Source organism: Choristoneura fumiferana, chromosome 18 (genome assembly GCF_025370935.1).
Source record: "Choristoneura fumiferana chromosome 18, NRCan_CFum_1, whole genome shotgun sequence".
Lineage (NCBI taxonomy): Eukaryota > Metazoa > Arthropoda > Insecta > Lepidoptera > Tortricidae > Choristoneura > Choristoneura fumiferana.
In genome coordinates, this window is record NC_133489.1 from 21092757 (window position 1) to 21113627 (window position 20871).

Genomic DNA, 20871 nt, shown 5'->3' on the forward strand with positions numbered 1-20871 from the left:
ACATGGTTGGTGTAGACCTGGTAACATAAGTGGTCTGTTTGGGACACTAAACGTTCAGAGCGGCAGGACTTTGAGACTTACACGTTCTCCAACAAGTCCATGTGAAACACGAGGAACAAACCCAGGACGAATCGTAGGTAAAAACTGAAATCGGCTCAGTATAGTTTTAAGAAATTTACCCTAACTGATTACTCCTCTCACCCACTCAAAGGTTGACTGGTAGAGATCCCTTAAAGGGATAAGTCTGCCTTTGTACAAGTATCTCAAATATTACCAATCTGTTTTGTTTCTCTTCTTTTGTACAATAAAGAGTTTACATACATACATTAATACAATTTATTGTAGAAACAGACTAATACTACTGCAACTCTGATGTTCTGGTTTATCAGTGGGAGTTCTGAGTCCTAACTTTTTTTGATACTTAAGAATAGATATTTAAGATATTAATATCCTGAGAATCCACATCCAGATATCAATATTCTGAAAATTCTATATTTTATTTCTACATTTGGTCTTTATTTAGTCTCAGACGCCGTCTCAGGACTAGATAATACTAGATATTCCATGCACCTGACAAAGAAACAATTGTAAAAATTATTGTGAAAAGGTTTCACGGCACACGATCATTCCCCGTACTTATGGGACGTGTATGGGTTTAGACGGATATAATTAAAACTTTACCAGCAGCTGATTAAAAAGATGTATTTCGTGCAACGGTTAGTACAAGAAGAAGGTATTTTTATTAAAAAGAACATATGAGCTTCATACATTATAGGTGAGACATTACAGATGGAGAAACAATTGCCGTATGATTTTGCTAGGCACTTATTAGGAACGAATTCTACTTAAACATGCCCCCGGGTGTTGAAAGCTTGCCTTTCAACCAGAATCTTGACTCGACTCGGGCAGTGGGCAGATCTTGCTAAAAGACCGACGAACTTTTCCAGTAGACGTCCTGATGTCAGCAACTCTAGTTATGCCATCTGCACCAGGGAAGAGGGCCACGACACGACCTAACTTCCACTTTAGAGGAGGAAGGTTATCGTCCTTCAGCAGAACAAGTGTGTTGAGCTTTAAAGCTTCTTGGTTCGTTCGCCATTTCATCCTTACTTGGAGCTCCGACACATATTCTTTGCTCCATCTGGCCCAGAAATGCTGGCGAAGTTGCTCGATGCGCTGGTAGCGGGTTAAATAGCGTGGAGAGTGGTCTTGGAGATCTTGCACTGGCAGTGAATTGAGGGGTCGGCCGATGAGGAAATGTCCAGGAGTGAGTGGCAACAAATCTTCTGTGTGCGACGATAGGGGAGTCAACGGGCGAGAGTTGAGAAGTGCCTCGATCTGGACCAAGACAGTGTTGAACTCCTCGTATGTCAAGTTACAATTTCCCAACACTCTTTTTAAATGAAAACGGGTCGATTTGACCCCCGCTTCCCAAAGGCCCCCAGTGTGAGGAGAGTATGCCGGGATAAAATGAAAGTTAATCTCTTCGTTAGCCGCACTTTCAGCTAACGAATCACAGTTGTTTTTTAAAAATTTCGATAAATCATTGTATGCACCCACGAATGAAGTGCCATTATCTGAATAAATGTGACTCGGTTTACCCCTACGAGATATGAAACGACGCAGTGCCAATAAATAATTGTTACTGGTCAGATCGCCCACCAGTTCAAGGTGTACCGCCTTAGTGGTGAAGCATATGAAAATGGCTATGTATACCTTTACAAGTCTGCAACCGCGACCCTGACGATTGGCTGAGGTATGAGGTCCGCTATAGTCTACGCCGACGCAATCAAACGGAAATGACGGCACAAGACGAGATCTGGGTAAGTTTCCCATTAACGGCGTGACTATTAAACCTTTCATGCGGGCACATCTAACACATTGACGGAAACAAGCCTTCGCCAAGTTAGTACCTCCTATGGGCCAATAGTTGTCCCTAATTGAGGACAATAAAAGTTGAGGAGCAGCATGCATTAAGCGTTTATGTTCGAATTGAAATAAGAGCTTTGTAAAGTGATGATTGGAGTGAATTAAAACAGGATGTTTTTTCTCATAAGGAAAGTCGGAGTTATCAAGTCGACCGCCGACACGCATGATTTTAAATTCGTCTAAAAACACATTTAGTTTAAGTAATGGACTCTTTTTATTTAAAGTTTTATTTGAAAGTAACAATTCGTACTCAGTGAATGATTCCACTTGAGATGTCCTGATGAGTAAATTTAATGCGTGTTTTAACTCCGTGTCAGTGAGATAGTTCGCCATCGGCACCTGCTTTTTACACGAGTTTATAAAGCGCAATATATAGGCTACAGTACGCTTGAGCCGTGACAAGTTTGAAAATCGAGTAAAATCAACTAATTTGTGATCAACATCATTTGCCGTAACATTAATGTGCAACGCAACCTCAGGGCGAGTTTCGGGCAATGATTGTGCAGCGGTAGGGTTTACCGGCCAAGTAGATTTGCTTTGCTTTAAGAAGCCTGGACCCGACCACCACAAGTCGAGGGATTGAATGAAACTAGCATGCACTCCACGAGAAATGTGATCTGCAGGGTTTTCGTCCGTAGGGACGTGTCTCCAAGAACAATTACCGGTCTTGTCTAAAATCTCGGCTATACGGTTGCGTACAAAGGGTTGTAATTTACTAGGCACCATTCTTAGCCATCCTAACACGATGGTGGAGTCCGTCCAGAAGGTAGTACTTCTGATGTGGACTCTGAGAGAATTGATCGCCTTTTCGTAGAGACGGGCTGCCACCAACGCACCGCAGAGCTCAAGTCTCGGTATGGTGGTGGGTTTAATAGGAGCTACTCTGCTCTTAGCCAGTACAAGTCGTACTAGGATGTCACCCTTTTCATTCGTACTACGTAAATACAAACAAGCTCCGTAGGCGCGCTCAGATGCATCACTGAAAATGTGGCACTCAACCTCGCAGTATGAGTCACATAAAACAAGCCGAGGGACACGAACATTGTTTAGAGACGGCAAATCGCTAATTATAGATCCCCAACGTTGATTGATCTCAGGTGACAGCTGCTCATCCCACGACAGCCTGTGTAACCACAGCGTTTGCAGCAAAATTTTCATGAGAATAACAACAGGACCCAGCAAACCTAATGGGTCAAAAATCTGCGCGATTGCTGAAAGCATATCCCGTTTAGTATTGTTGCCTAGAGATAATTTACCAATCGGGAAATATAGATTATCCTCATTGGGTTCCCAACCCAGCCCCAAAGTTTTACTAGGCTCAACTGACCCCATATTCAAATTTATTGGAGACAGACTGGGGTCAAACGTTAACTGGGGCTCGTTTGACTTCCACTTCCTCAAATTCATGCAAGCCGAGGTCAGAGCAGAGGTAACTTTTTCTTTAATTAATAGAACCTGAGCTATATCGTCCCCGCCAGTAAGTAAGTCATCGACATAGAAGTCGTGTATGATGATCTCACGAATGGTTTCATCTTCACACTCGAGCCCAACCTGCTTAAGGCATCGCGTTGCAAGAAAGGGAGCGCTTGCCGTGCCGTAAGTGACTGTATTAAGCTGAAAAGCTTTTAAAGGATCACACGGATCATCGCGCCAAATAATCTGCTGCAAGTACCTGTCGTCGGGATGAACAGCTATCTGTCTGTACATCTTCTCAACGTCAGCTGAGAGGATGTACTTATGCTGTCTAAAACGGAGAAGTATAGACAGAAGGTCATCTTGGACAGTCGGCCCTACCATTTGAATTTGATTCAGAGATATACCTGAGCTAGTAGGGCTACTCGCGTTAAAAACTACCCTTAGCTTGGTCGTTGAGCTACTTTCTCTCAAAACACCGTGATGAGGAATAAAATATGCGTTGTGCTCTGACTCAACTCGCTTACATTCAGACATATGACCTAATGATAAATATTCTGACATAAATTCTTTATACATATTTTTAAAGGTAGGTCGACCGTCAAGTCTGCGCTCCAATGACAACAAACAGTGCTTGGCACGGTTGACAGATTCTCCTAAAACATTGGGGTTTTCTTTTAATGGTAACCGTACACAGAAACGTCCGTCTTCTAGCCGAGTCGTGTGCTCAGTGAAATGGCTTTCACATAATTTCTCCTCTTGAGAATAATGAGATGACTGAGGGCTAACTTCTTCGAGCTGCCAAAACCGCGGAAGTTGGGTTTGAATGTCATCATCAAGCAAGTCGACATTCCTACTAGAAGAAACAGTCGCAAAATTACAATTAATGGTACGTGACGGCGTCGATACAAGACCGCTGTTTATCGGGCCAGAGACTATATACCCCAATCGAGTCTCACAAAGTATCGGCTGCCCATTACCCAATTTTATTTTATGCGATCCTAACATGTCCCAGAAGAGATCAGCGCCGATAATAATATCTATAGCAGAAGGCGTGTGGAAGTTAGGATCTGCTAAACAAAGATTTGAAGGAATATGTAAGTTACATAAATCTAATTGATGACAAGGTAAATCGTTTGTAATTGTAGGCAAAACAAAACAATGCAAGTACGTCGAATAAACTTCGTTCAACGATTTCATTAAAACACGACACGTTTTGCCGACGTGAGATCTTGCATTATTGATACCTACAACCGATTTGTCCACATAATCGGTGTGTAAATTTAACTGCTGACACAACCTCTCCGACATGATGCATGATGTGCTGCCACTATCAAGAATTGCGCGAGCGATATGCTCGCGATTATCATTATCATAAACCTTAATTAACGCAGTTGACAACAACACATCTCGTTTATAAATTGATTGAGACGGTGTGATCCTCGCCGCTAACGTCACGGGAGCGCCGCAGCCTTGCCCAGGGATCGACGCCTGCGCAGTGACGGGAGGTACCTCGGAGCGCTCGGACGTGGCCGCAGCGCTAGGTTTAGGTTTAGGTTTAGACCCTAAAACGTGTATGAGCGAGTTATGTTTGCGTTTACATATCCTACAACCCGTCTTTTTGCAATGGTTAGCGTAGTGACCGCTGCGAAAACAATTAAAGCAAACTTTGTAATTTGGCAACAACTGAAGGCGCTCAGTGTTACTAAGCGCCAGAAACTGAGAACAATGGCTTAAGTTATGCTCACCATTACATTTCGGACAGGGTTTAGAAGGTGATTCGGTAGTGCTGTGTCTAGTGTATTGTGTGGCAAACATAGTCCTATGTTTCGTCGGAGAGTGTTTAGCTGATCGACTTGAATGACCGGCGGCGGGCCCGCACGATAACTCTAAAGTTTCAAGCAAGTCGGCACGGTTACGCATGAACGTGACAAACTCCTCGAATAAAATAGGTTTGGTTTTATCCAGGCTTCCCTTGTGCTCCTCCCACTCGCGAAATGTCTTAGTGTCTAGTTTTTGAGTGACGATGTGAATGAGAAGGGTGTCCCAGTGTTCAACAGGCTCACCAAGGGATTCTAACGACCGCAGGTTTTTGTTTACATTATCAATAACACGTTTTATCTGGGCTGACGATTCTTTTGTGATCGGCTCGATATCAAATAACGCAGAGACATGATTTTGTAATAACAACCTTTTGTTATCGAACCTTTCGCACAGAAGTTTCCATGCCACTTCGTAGTTCTTTGCTGAGAACTCGATAGACTGAATAACCAGTGCTGCGGAACCTTCCAACGACGCCCTTAAATAGTGAAATTTATTTATTGTATCAATGTCGTCGTTGGAATGGATTAGACTTGTAAACGTATCATGAAAACAGAGCCAATTTTCATATGAACCACCAAATTTCGGTAACTGAATCGTCGGTAACTTGATAGGGTTGTGATTACTTGTACTAGGTGATCCTTTTCCATTGCAGGATTCAAAGTCATCACGCTTTTTGTTAAAATTACTTATTATTCCCTGCGCGTGAGAAAGCGAGGTGAAATAATTAGATTCAAATTCTGCCCTTTCCTTAATTTGTTGTTCTAAGTTCTCACTCGAACACTCTAGTTGTAACTGCACATCATCGTATTGTTCATACAATGATTCAAGCTTACCGATACGCAACTGTAATTGTTTTGCCTCAGCCTCAGTCAACGAAGGAATGTTCAATGTATTAACGTATGAAGTAAACAAAGTTAATTGTCCCTTGTAACTGCCTCTTTTCCGTATTAAATCCTTTTCATCGGCCATTTGGAAACGGTGTCAATTGATCAACCTTGAATGTAAACAACAATTATGTTAATTCTTATAATATAATGTTATTAATAATCCTGTACATAAGACCTGGCTCTAATTCGTTATATCAAAGATTATATCTACCCAAGGCAAGGATTTATTAGCTACAATTTTGTAGTCTATTATTTCTAGTTTATAATTATATAATAAGTAGTGATTATTGTGATAAAATGAATACAAGATGACTAGCCAAGATTTAAATTTAAGATTGTACAATAATTGATTCAATTGAATATAAAATTTACCTATTTCAATTCCATAAAACTATTCATAAATAATAGTAATATAAATATAATTCCATTTAATTACCTGATTGAGTCTTTGTATTGTATTGTATTAATTGCTTAAGTATATTGTTAAAAATTAAATTAGAAACATCAAAACGTAATAAAATTGCAAAAAAATATTTTTAAATTCATGTACACATTAAAACATTTTATTTATATTAAATATTTGACTAGATTACTGCTTTTATTGAGTAGAATAAGCTAAAACAATCTTCAATCGCAGGTTAAAACTCAAGTTGCACGAATAACGGTAAACTGCATTGGTTAACAGTGCTCGTAAGTAAACCTTACCATTCAAATCAAATTAATCTAATTCAACTAGGCCTTAAGCTAGGATACATTTAATGTTGACTGAATTAGACTAAAATAAATAATAATTAAAGCTATTACGTATATGATTTAAATGTATTGCATCTGTTAATCTAACGGTAAAGTTTAACAAGGGAACTTGCTACTAACCTTATAAATTCCGTTTAAAATAATTACTACCTGATAGAGTGATGGGTGCTAAATTTGGCAATTAAATAAACCTCTCAACACTGTATGGCTCCAATCCCAGGGAATCCACGAATATTCTTCTCGATGCTGGTTGATGACGGTTGCCTTTTAGACTTCTAGACCCCTTGCAGTAATTATTTATTTTTTCCAATAAATCTTCTTAATAATTCCTTTAGTGGCTTCGCTGTTCCTTAATTATCCGGTTCGATCCAGGACCATGTTTGGGTTTAGACGGATATAATTAAAACTTTACCAGCAGCTGATTAAAAAGATGTATTTCGTGCAACGGTTAGTACAAGAAGAAGGTATTTTTATTAAAAAGAACATATGAGCTTCATACATTATAGGTGAGACATTACAGATGAAGAAACAATTGCCGTATGATTTTGCTAGGCACTTATTAGGAACGAATTCTACTTAAACAGGACGCAACAGCCGGGTGGTTGCTTGGCAACGCCGGGGCTCTGCCCTACTTACCTGCAGGGCTAACGCTTAGTCGGGTTAGAGAGAAATTAACGGCATATGTTCTGAGTTCACGATGTACCGAGATGTACTTCTTTAAGTATATGCCTTTGCATATACCGGGTGGGCCCTGTAACAGGAGCAAAAAATAAAACACAGGTTCTGCTACTCAAATGAAACTACAGTAATTTTATCACCACGTATATTCCAAACAAATTAAATTGTATTTTCAATGTACGGCATCCATTAGCCTAAATGACATCGCCTGTCACGTAACAAAATGACGGATTTCGCTATACATTGCGTGTCCAATTAAACTTTAAACTATAATAAAAATCACAATACAAGTTATTTTCAAAAGTTCTAGAACTAGATTAGCTCAAGATGAAGGGTGGAAGCTGTGGTTTAATTTCTTGCTCCTGTTACAGGGCCCACCTTGTATGTTTTTAATTATTGTTTTTGGAGTGTAAATTAGCACATAAATGGATGCAGCCGAGTTACTTATATAGTTTGGGTCAAATTGTTGAAGTCGAATTTTACTTCCTGCAGTGACCGAATTGACTTATTATTTGGCAGGACAACCCTTGGCGTATTGCTGATACTTGGTAATGTAATTCAGTGATTCTGCGATACTATCCTATGTTGAGCTCACATCACAATCAAATGCAAGCAATTAAATTGCTGCCAACCCAATTGCAAGCATCAAAACTGACAGCTGGATTAGTTTTATAGCTTGCATTTCCTCATAATGAGATTTGTTTAAGATAATAAAGCAGTATCACCGATAAGACAAAGTTTGCCCTATATCCTCGTGCCGCCCAATGTACAGCACATTGTACAAAGTGATACTTAACATAACTGCACGACTCCAGCCATAAAGTTTTAAGATTGAAATCATTAAGATTGGTTTTTTGGAATCTTTTTGTATTTTTTATTTCAATTCCAAATTTTTACTTTTACGGTCATCCCGTAAAACCTAAATTGAAAATACAAACTGAAATATAGATAAAGCTTAACAGCCTTATTCATAAAAAGTTAGAGCCTCCTTGAAGGCTCCTTGAAGGCCCGATGCTAAAAAACGTGATTCATAAACGTCTGTTAGCGCTAATCAGTCGATCAAGGCTCTGCTAAAGTTAGAGGACCGTAGACCCTCCTTTATCTCCCTGCTAAGTCACAAAATGGCCGCCACAAGTTTGAACAGCTGACTTTGACAAGAGCAAAAAACCACACCGAAGATATTTTTAGTGAAGGGTGAAGTTACGCAAAGATTTAAAAAAAAACAGGAAAATTTATTTTCAGAAATTTGTATTTAAAAATCCTCTAAAATTACTGCTACTTTACTACTTTACTAACAATAAATATGAGAAAAATAAAATTAGGATGATTAACATAATTACGGCTTTTTGCACTTAAACATAAACATGCGGATCGGAAATGGCGGGAAAATAAACATCTCGCTTTTTTTTCCTGCTAATTTGCTGTCACTGCTGTCATTTTTTTTTTTTTAATTATCGATGAGGCCATTTTTTGTCTTTGATTTGTCAAGATTGCCAACATAACGCGTCTAATCCGTCTATCAGCAGCTCAACAACTAACAGACAGCTAGCAAGCGTTTATGAATCAAACTTCTTGACAACCGTCTAACAAGCTTAATCAGTCTGCTAAGTAACAGACCGATCAAACCTCAATTAAGGATTTTTTTTATGAATAAGGCTGTAAGTGCTTAAGTGGCTAAATAAGAAACAAACAAGCTGAGATATGAGGTGCATAGGGGAAATTCGTGTCGGTACCGTTGACCATCAGTGGTGTAGCGGTATAGCACGCGGTACGGAATACCGAGGACCTGGGTTCGATTCCCAGTGATGGTCTTATTTTTCTGGTTTTTCTGTGCATCTATATTTCAGTTTGTATTTTCAAACTGAATCATGTTCATGTACAGGCCGTACACTACGAAGTACAAAATTCGACTTCGTATCTTGCCGTCCCGCTAACGCTAATATTATTTATTACGAGAGTGAGAGGGACGGTACGATACGAACTTCCATTTTCGAATTTCGTAGTAACTCTGGTTGCGTGGCCACTGCGATTGTCTCTTTATCTACTCGCGACTCGCTGTCAAAGGATTACCACTTGGATCCCAATGCCCATCCAATCTATCTACTTATATAAAAATGAATCCCTGTTTCCCTTGGTCGTGTCGTAACTTGAGAACGAAAGTACCAATTTCGTCCATCTTTCTGTTTAAAGTTTCTTTACTTTGTAGAAAGGTCTTTCAGTCTATTTTTTAACCACTGACGCAAAAAGAGGGTTGTTATAAGTTTGACCGCTATGTGTGCCTGTCTGCGTGTCTGTCTGTGGCACCGTAGCTCAAACGGGTGGACCGATTTGAATACGGTTTTTTTTATTTGTAAACCAGATTTTTAGAGATGGTTTTTAGACATGTTTCTTCAAAATCGGTTTTTGACATATTGAACTTTGAAGTGACAAAGTCGGGGGTTTTCCAACCTTTTGTTTGTTAGGTAATTTATTCATTTATTCGACTATTTCCTAATGTAAGCCTTAGCAGATTAAAATATAACCGCTAGGATTAAAGACATGAGGCGCGGGTTTTTTATAACGTTTGAAATTCACGATATAGTTCTTGGGCATTTTCTGGGGAATTCCAAAGTCAGCAATAACACTCAGGGTACTTTTATTGAAAAATTGCTTCGGGATCGGGAAAAAATCCCAATAATTCTAGAGCGAAGAATTTTTTAACGCATTGTAGATTTTTTTTATGTAACCCTAGTAGTTAAATTCATAATCATTTTTTTGGGAAATCCGACGGGACTTTTGTGATATACCGAAATTTCAATTAAAAAGTCATCAGATCATGGATCGAGAAGAATCATGAATATTTTGGGACTAGTTCTCAATGGTTCTCGTGTAAATCGAGAATGAGCCTTTTTGGAAATATGGTGTTTTGGGCCTAGTTTCTTATGAGAAGAGGGGCTTTCGAAATTAGAGTGTATTGACTAATAGTGCGTTTTGGGACTAGTGCATTCGCCACCGGAGAGGTACAAGTTTGAGAAGATGTTTGGAGGTTTGGGTGTTTGGATGTTAGTTACTCAATCACGCAATAACAGCTGAACGGATTTGCATGAAACTTGGCATACAGATAGACAAAGATCTGCATTGCGATTAAGACATAAGATACAATTTAAGTGTGACGTAACGTACCTCGGCTTTCAAGATGACGTGTAAACTTCGTTTGCAATCTACATATACATAGATGGCGCTATGCGAGCGAACGTTGGCCTTTCAAATTGTTACCGAAACCTTTTTTCAAGCCAAACTCTAAGACATTTATTTATTACATATGCCATGGTAACAAGAATCGTGTAAACAAGTAAACGGTTGTCGTTGTATATTTCAAAAAATTGCACGGGCGTAATTTACAACAGTTGAGTTAAGACGGCATTAAGCTATTTCTAAAGCGGGCGGGGTCTTACATAAAACGAGTTTCAAAAAACAGAAAAGGGATAGATTACAGACAAATCCCTTTGAAGCCATAATTACGCGAATAAAACTAACTTTTTTAATTTGATTTGATGATTAATCCAACGTCGACTAACGAGAGGGTAACGGGTAAGAGGTAAGGGGGAAGAAGGGGGTAAAGTGGATAAAAAGGGGTGATTACGTGTTATTTTTATCCCGGTGAGCATGCTACGGTAGGCGCACTAACGATACCTACCTTCTCCTGTGAAGTTGTTGCATTTTTAAAGCTGGCTTTTTGAATTAAAAGTTAAAACGTAGAATGTGCTTGGTGACATTATATAAATGCCGTTGGTATGTTTATGGAATTGTTACATATGTTATTCCACCCTACTCGGGGATGTTGGTTATCTTTAGTGGATACTTAATGTAAAAGGATACGCGAACAATCGTCGTATAATATAACAAATATAACAATAGCAGAACCAATTTAGAAAAGTCGGGAAACCCCTGACATTGCTACCTATTTCAAAATGGCTTAACTGATTTTTATCAGTCGTAGCTAGGAACCTCCGCTAAAATCTTGTTTTCACTTAAAAAACCACATCGAAATCAGTCCCTCTGTGTAAGAACTACGATGCTACAGACAGGTAAAAATTGGTGTCAAGCTTTTATTTTTCGTAGGGAATTAAAAATAATGAAGATTCATCTTCAATATTCAATATGTAGGTACCTACAATATTCATAATAACTCAGGGCCAGTACAGACGGACTGTATTCCAACTGCAACGTGACTGCCAACTACCCATACTTTAGATTAAGAAGAATAAAAATAATAGCTATTCGCAAAAACAGTTTTATAGTAAGTTCAAGTTATGACAGAACAAAATAAAAATAAAAACAAGTTTTTGCGAAATCGCGAAGCGGCAATTGGCCATTGCAATTCCGGCATAGAAAAATAAATAAATTCAGATAAAAATATTAAATAGAAGCAAAGAAAGCAGGCAATTGCAATCCGTCAAATGGCGCACGCTGCTACTAGCGAATAATAAATTCGTGCACGCTGACTTCGATAAAAATGTATGAGCAGTCGCCAGTTGCGGTCACGTTGCACTTGGAATGCACTCCGTCTGTACTGGCCCTAAGTAGTAGTATATCATAATAGAAAAAACAGCAAAACAAAACACAATTATAAATAAGACAACCTTATACTCTTACATACTAAAAAGAAAGAAAAAAAGACATTGTGCCGAAAGAAGCAAAAAGGGCCATACTCAGCGTGTTGCCACGGCAAGCCGCAGCGCTGGTTTTCAAAAGAACTAATAGAAAAGCAACTACTAATAGAAGGACTTAATATTCGTTCGAACGGACAAATATGGAAACAAAGTATCAAATCCTTCTACTTACTTTCGTTTAGAAACTGCAACTCAACCTTAATTTAAATCAAATTGTGTCAAGTGGTCACGACGATAAAACGAAAGTTAAATAAACTAAAAGCGGTAACTAGAGCGTTTCTAAAATGCAAAAGCTGCCACGCCAATACTGCAGCGGCTGTTGTCGCTCGGACTAATCAAGTGCCTTAACGAACCTCGTGAAACTGCAGCCGTTGCTCGCACTGTTTAGTTATTTACGAGTTTGACGGCATTTTAATTTGAAATCTAACTTCGGCATATTCGTTTGGATCTTTTCCTTTCATTTAGCAAGTTTTTGTTAGTTATTTCATAATTGTATCGCCATGCTTCATGCATTCTTATTTCTTATAGTTTCAGACTTTCTCATATGAGCGATCTAAGCGAGCCACCCTGTATAGGAGGTAAGACTCTAGTGCCCTGGAAAAATAAACTTCATTTCACCGTTTGAATGTTCCCTTAAAGTTAATTCAAATCAAAAATAATAATTGTAGGTATACGTGTATGGATAGAGTCAGTCACGATGACGCGTGCCGTGGTTCTTATTACAATGTCATTAATGGCTAATTTTGACAAAATCACGCGTCTTCGTAGATTGCACTAGGTATACCCTTAATTCAGTTGGACCAATGGAACTACACATTAGGTTACATTACACAATATAGTTAAAAAGTGTTAAAATACGACCAATGAACTACCAGGTCGGTGCTGTTTTTATATATATATTTTATGTCATTTTCTGTGTTATCCAGTGAAAGCGCCATTTTAAGTTCGACAAACGAGAGAAAGTATTAATTTTTGCTTTTGTTTTCATGTTTAATAAATTAACAATATATAACAAAAAAAAGCAAAAAGGTTGCCGAAACCAGGGATTGAACCAGGGACCTTTAGATCTTCAGTCTAACGCTCTCCCAACTGAGCTATTTCGGCTAGTGGCATCATACGCGAAATAGCTGTTTGGCTTCGTTCATCGTTTTTCACTTGCAGATTATATATATGAATTTCTTGTTTTATAAATATTATTACCTACTTACATCGTGTTTTATCGTAAAGGAATTATTTTTATATTGACACCAAATTGACACCGAAAAATGCTTTTTTTATCAATTCATAGAGTCGCCTTGTTTTACGCAACTCAAAATTTAATTTACAAGGCTAATTGATGTATTTTATTTAAAATTATCATGAAAATACCACAATAAATTAATTAAACCATAGTTATCTCATATTTAACACAAATGCCTTCACGTTTACGTATATTAATTTAGTTATAAAATTACTTTAAAACTGTTACAAAATGAAATATACTTTTAACTTTAATTTCATAATAAACATCACGTTTTATTTCGAAACGTACTGCTCTACAAATATTTTGTAATCTCGTTTATAAGGTACAAAAAACAATTACACTGAAGGAAACCTTCTCATTCCTTTTCCCGACAAATTGTTCCAAATATAAAATAAACGCAGACGTGATTCGCCTCATAATGCTGCGTAAAACGAGTTTTCAATTTTTCCCGACAACATTTTTTCCCGCCAAATCATCTGTGAATAACGAAATATAACGTCACGCCAACAAGCTGATGTGACGTGTGAAAATAGTTATTTATGCAACTGTATCATAATAAGGGCCATTGAGACACGAGTGCGGTCATAATAGATACGCATGAATACATTAGTTTTTCTGCAAGCTCAAACATAAACAATTAATAAATAATGAATACTTAAATAACGGACAATAAATGAATTTTTCGACTTTAAGGTAGCAAATTAAATTACTACTCACTTCCATTGCCAGCTGTTTTATTTCTGGCGGCGTCATCATTTCTGCATCACTTAATTCACCAAAGTCACACATTCTCACAGATAAAAAGTCGTTTAAATAGTGATTAACTCTTTCATTACTTTTAATTTTTAAGAACTCCGTACAAAAGCAAAACAAACCCCGCTGTTTTTCAATGAAATGTCAAAGTTGCGTTCACACAATGCACCTCATTGAATGAGGGCTATCGTTTTTTGTCTCACTAGATGGCGCACTGTTGCGTGAGGTTTTTAAGTATGGTTTTAAAAGTCTGTTATTACGGGCGTGAAAACAAAGTTTAGATTAAAATCATATTTAATACACCTTAAAACCGTACCATATAAATATCGAGCATGCCACAGTGTTGCATAGTCCCCGTTTTGTTAGGAAAAAAGGGAGGACAAAGGTTTCCGAAAGACAAAACTGTCTCAAAACACAGACATTCATTGCCCCGGAACGCATATTTGCCATTATTAATTTCAGATATTGCAAAATATTCACAAAATTATTCTAATTATAAATAAACCCGCGTAGCTCACCCAAAAACTATGAGATTTGACATTTCGGAGACCTCACGCTACACTAGCGCCTCTATTGGCGAATTCATACGCGATAGCCCTCATTACCGATAGCGGTATCGTTAGCAGCACATTGCATTGTAGTACGCGAGTAGAAAAAATAATATTTAGTCTATGGCGTGATCTTTGTGTTGGCAACACAAATATGATAAAATACTGGCAGGTTTTAATCGAGCCACAAGTGTTAAACAAAATTGTGTTTTATTATCGACGCGATATTGGCGTTGTTCATGCGTTGGTTAATATTTAACATTTTAATTAGGTAATTAAAATGGCAAAGGTAGCTTACGTATGTATATGTATACCCAATCAAGTAATATTTTTTTCCTCTGATATTTTAACGAGGCTTTGACCAAATGTGACTATGTCAGCCTAAAAAAAAATATTTATGAGCGTGTATTTTTAAGGTACCTATACCTAGTTCATTTTTAATTATTTATTATAGAATCCCGTTTGAATAACGCGATAAAAAGTAGCCTGGATGTTATTCCAGGGGCCCGGCTATCAACCTACATACCAAAATTTAAAAACCAAACCAGTTTTATCGTTAAAGAGCAAGACACACACGAACTTTCGCATTTATAATAGGTATTGGCAGAGTAAGACCCCACCCTAAGTTATATATTCAGTAGATATGTATTGACTATTCATACGGTATTCCACAATAAACTATCAAAACGTCGAAATACAAGCACCAAAACAAAACTATCAACCAAATACTCGATCCACGACACTCCACGAGTGCTTCCAACTGTATTTCGAAATCAAGTACTTACAAAACCGAGTACAATTGCACAGTATTAGAAACTACACAAGTCACAGTGCCGTAGCGGCTTAGCGAGCTACGATAAAAATGCACCCATTTGTAACTTCCCTCCCTCTCCCACTCGCTGAAACCGTATGTGCCTCTCGTACGCCCATTAGATTTGATTCTCGTAGCACTCACATTACTCCCCAGTCTAACTGCTACGGCGTAGACCGTCTACGAGCTCTGTGCACTAAAATCGCCGTAGTTGGTAACAGAAAACCGTTAGTTGTTTGTGATATAAGCTACTCTTAGTTATTCTGCGCTGTTTGGAGATTTAGTATGAAAATTTCCACATGAACAATGTGTGCACAGAGTACTTTAAAATAGAGCGCATTTTTTTATTTCTGGTCATAGAAAAAGATAAAGCTTTTTTCGAAAATACAAACTGAGACATGGATGCACAGAAAAACCAGAAAAAGAGACCAGCGCTGGGAATCGAACCCAGGTCCTCAGCAATCCGTGCTGCGTGCTATAACCCCTACACCACCGCTGGACAGGAATCTAGACACGATTTTTTCCTATGCATACATATCTCAGGTTGCTTATTTCTACTACGCTACTTATGCAGCAGCACTAGCGACATCTATGTTCCGCTCTCATCGAGAGACGTCACATTCTTTCGGAACCAACCGCTCACCCAGACAAGAGATGTCGCTACTAAGCAATCAAATTATGATTGGTTTATTGGAGTCTTTTTGTATTTTTTATTTCCATTCCAATTTCGATATGGTTTCACGGGATACCCGTAAAAGTTTTGGAGTTGAAAGACTCCAATAAACCAATCATAAAGCTTTTTTGTTTCGTTGTGAAGTAATATGGTCGAAAATCCCAACTAATATTATAAATGCGAAAGTTTGTAAGTCTGTTTGTTTGTTATTTCATCACGTCTAAACCGCTCAACCGATTTAGATGAAATTCGGTATACAGATACTTTGAGTCCCGGGAAAGAACGTAGGATAGTTTTTATACCGGAAAATTACATAGTTCCCACGGGATAGCGATGACCGAATTCAACGCAGACAGGGTCGTGAGTAACGGCTAGTAATTAACATAAATTTAACATCTGCAGGTGGCAGGACCTTGTGCAAGGTCCGCCCGGATTGCTACCACCATCTTGCTCGCTAATCCTGCCGTGAAGCAGCAGTGTTTACACTGTTGTGTTTCGGCGTGGAGAGTAAGACAGCCGGTGAAATTACTGGCACTTGAGGTATCCCATCTTAGGCCTCTAGGTTGGCAACGCATCTGCAATACCCCTGGTGTTGCAGATGTTTATGGGCGGTGGTGATCTCTTACTATCAGTAGACCCACTTGCTCGTTTGCCATCCAGTCGAATAAAAAAAAACATGAAATGAAAAGGAAATGAAGTAACAATGGATACGAGTCAAAAATCCAACAGATTTAGGGGCTGTTTCACCATCCATTGATTAGTGTTAACTGACGGTTAAATGTGGTGCCTCACACCTAACCGCAAGTTAATACTAATCAATGGATGGTGAAACAGCCCCTTAGTATTTATTTTGTATTTGAATTCCATTGTAATTATGCTAACAGCGTGCAATCCCCTTGTTTTGTAACACATCAAAACAACGCAAAACATACACAAAGCCTTTGTTCCCAAAATACAAATCAACATGTACGTCTAAGAGCTCAAAGTCTGAACCTACTCTACCGTCAAGGCTATACGAGCGTTTAGTTTGAGCTGAGTAATATATGCTGCTGACTGTACGCCCAAGCGTCAGCCTCCTTTCAATTTCAAATGAAGCTTTGGAATATCGAGTTTTCCGATTACAAAAAAAGTGGGATTAGGCAAAGTTTGTAAAAGAGTTTTTTTAAACGCTCTCTGTCAACGAATAGTGAAAAGAAAAAGGAACTATGAAACAGTGTTGACATTGCCAAATAATCTTGTGTGGTGTAGTTAATTATTTGTCCACTAGTAGAATTCACTTATCGCTATCCCATGGGAACTATGTATGCAATTTTCCGGGATAAAATCTATCCTATGTCTTTCCCCGGGACTCAACTTAACTGCATACTGAATTTCATCTTAATCGGTTCAGCGGTTTAGGCGTGATAAGGTAGAACAAACAAACAGACTTCTAACTTTCGCACTTATAATAATACTAGCTTTTGCCCGCGGCTCCGCCCGCTTGGTATTCGGTTATCGCGTGCTGTTCCCTCTGGAACTGTGCATTTTTCCGGGATAAAAAGTAGCCTATGTCACTCTCGGGCCCATAAACTATCTCTATGCCAAAAATCACGTCGATCCATCGCTCCGTTACGGCGTGAAAGACGGACAAACACACAAACACACTTTCGCATTTATAATATTAGTATGGATTAAGTGGGATGATGAAAAAAATTAGATATTTTCCCGGCCTTTGCAAGAAATAATACAAGCCATCATATATATCTTGTTGGGTAAACACCAACTGCCAGTTACTAATTTTGCATGTAGGGGGCAATAGACATTGCTCAAACCGTATAGTGGAAGAGCATCCGTCATAGTGGTGTTATTAGAAAATACTTTTATGTCGGACAGTAGTCATTTTGGTAGACAGAATACAAAAGTAAAATATAGTGGGCGGTAAAAAATCTGGCCATCAAATCTAAGCAGAAATAGGTAATTTTATATATAGAATGAGCCAAATTTTGTGCCGTTGAGTACAGTTTTAGACTTGTAGCTAGCTAGCTTTGATGGCACAGGAAAAAAATCAACTGAATGAGGGCTATCGCGTATGAATTCGCCACCAGCGTAGCGTGAGGTCTCCGAAATGTCAAATCTCATAGTTTTTGGGTGAGCTACGCGGGTTTATTTATAACTAGAATAATTGTGAATATTTTGCAATATCTGAAATTAATTATGGCAAATATGCGTTCCGGGGCAATGAATGTCTGTGTTTTGAGACAGTTTTGTCTTTCGGAAACCTTTGTCCTCTCTTTTTTTCGAACAAATCGGGGACTATGCAACACTGTGGCATGCTCGATATTTTTATGGTACGGTTTTAAGGTGTATTAAATATGATTTTAATCTAAACTTTGTTTTCACGCCCGTAATAACAGACTTTGAAAGCCATACTTAAAAACCTCACGCAACAGTGCGCCATCTAGTGAGACAAAAAACGATAGCCCTCATTGATAACCTCCTCCTTGTTTGAAGTCAGTTAAAAACAGTGCAAATGTCATTTGATACTAACGAAAAACTCGACAACTCATAAATCACAACACCACATCAAACGTCATAAATCCACTGTCCAATTCTGAACGCCCCAGCGATCATCTCGTCCCGTTCGCACACTAGTTCTTTTGTATCCTCTATCTCACGTCATGACCACAGCGTATCAAGAAAACAGATGGTCCTTCATTAATCTTTGACGCGTATGAGGGATGGTGATGGTTAACCTGGCCCTTGGAGGGACCGCTCATATCCAATGCAGCGTCAATTGTCAGAAGGCTGGAGTGCGTATCTTTATGTTTTATATTCTTTGGATATTTGGGGTTGAACTGAAAAACTTTTACGTGCAATAGTTCTTTACATTACAAATTAAAATTAAGTATTATTGAGAATATATCCCACTAATATAACATTTTAAGCTTTCGTGATTCTCACTCATAGTCAAAATAGCAAAACGGGACTTATAACGCTATTTTTACACGAGTAATATTTACCTCGACGTTTCGGCAACGTTACAGTCGCCGTGATCACGAGTAGACTGAAGAGTGGGGTGTCAAGTCTGCCTAGCAGCGCGAGTTCTTCGAACTACCCGCACTTGGTCACTTTTATTAGTCACCCTATCACACCGACACACAACACTAACAACGTCCGATCGTCCCTCCGAACCTTCATCCCGACGCCGACACTTATTAATAACAGGACTCCACGATGATGAAAGCTTATATCCATCGTCCCGGTTGAAATTCCTATGCTTTTTTATTTCAACTGCTTCACGATATTTGTATGACCACGGCGACTGTAACGTTACGCTAGGACAGGTACCTAAACAAAGCGTTTGTATTGGTCCACAAAAACATATACCTCGCAACACGTCCTCACACATCTTTGGTGGAAACGCAACCTTATAGCTAGGCTGTTATATAATAACTTTAACACAGACCTACTCATCTGAGATAACGGGCCCGAGGCCATTTTATTATTATTTGTATTTTATACGTAAAAAATTGACCCGAATCTCCGCTGACCCAGCATTGCCGCTCAATAAAGCACGTTTAATTACCACCAAAATAGAAGTTAACGGTTAATTGGCCGAGCTGTCATCTGGTTTTTAGGGTTCCGTAGCCAAAATGGTAATAGTTTCGCCACGTCTGTCTGTCTGTCCGTCCGCGGCTTTGTTCAGGGACTATCAATGCTACCTTTGGGTAGGCATTTTAAAACCATTAGGGGGTTGCTAAAACGATTTTTCGGATTCAGTGATTTGTTTGCAAAATATTCAACTTTAAAGTGCAAATTTTCTTTAAAATCGAGCGTCCCCCCCCCTTCCTCTAAAATCTAAACTGGAGGGTGGAAAAATTCAGGATGGTAGTAAGTATATGAAACTTACAAGGAAAACTATAACGGTTAAGTTTTCTTGAGAATTACTAGTAGTGTAAGAGTAAATAGCAGCCTAAGGTATAAAATATACCTAAACTTGGAATATTCCGTACAAAATATGAAATCCTTACAAAAATATTACTTAATAATTTTTCGTAATGGCTACGGAACCCTATTCCGGGCATGTCCGACACGCTCTTGGCCGGTTTTTATGCTAAACGAACAGCGATCGGAGACAGAAGCATGCTTCGAGCGCGCCAAGGTTACACTCAGTTAGGGTTGCCATATGGCAAAATTAAACGTCCTGATTAATCCTAACATCGTCCTATAAGTTCTGACATTTCTTGTAACAATGTTTTAACTGAGCTTGAATGACACCCTTGAGATTTAAGCTAAAAAAAATTGAGATCTCTTTAGCTGAAATTTATCCGGTTTTAAATTTGTTTTGAAAATAATTTTCTTGATATTGCTAATTACCTAAGCTACTACCTATGTTTATCATTCATTGATTAAAATTGTGTAAACTTTGAAATCAATGTATGATGAAAACATATATATTTCATATTTTTTTTTATGGAATGAGGTCTTTTCTAAAAGCCAAGATCGGCTGGCAATCCTGACAAAGGGTCAAAAATCATGAGATGCCAGGACGAATCCTGACATACGTGGCAACCCTACACGCAGGTGTCCGTTTAGAAGTGATACACACATACAAACTTTCGCATTTATAATATTCCTAGGTTTAAAGTTTTTTGACTTGGATGTTTGCGACGGCAATTGTTTAAACTGACCCACAGTCAACTGTGTATTGCATCGAAAGACTTATTT

At 38.5% G+C, this 20871-nt stretch overlaps 1 protein-coding gene and 1 non-coding gene across 11 annotated transcripts in view; both read right to left on the reverse strand.

Moving 5' to 3' along the window:
• LOC141438036 (neuronal acetylcholine receptor subunit alpha-7-like) overlaps window positions 1-20871 on the reverse strand; it is a 160308-nt gene that overhangs the window by 74912 nt on the left and 64525 nt on the right. The gene's annotated exons all lie outside the window — the stretch shown is intronic.
• TRNAF-GAA (transfer RNA phenylalanine (anticodon GAA)) lies at window positions 13168-13240 on the reverse strand. The gene has a single exon. It is a non-coding gene; the product is annotated as a tRNA-Phe (tRNA).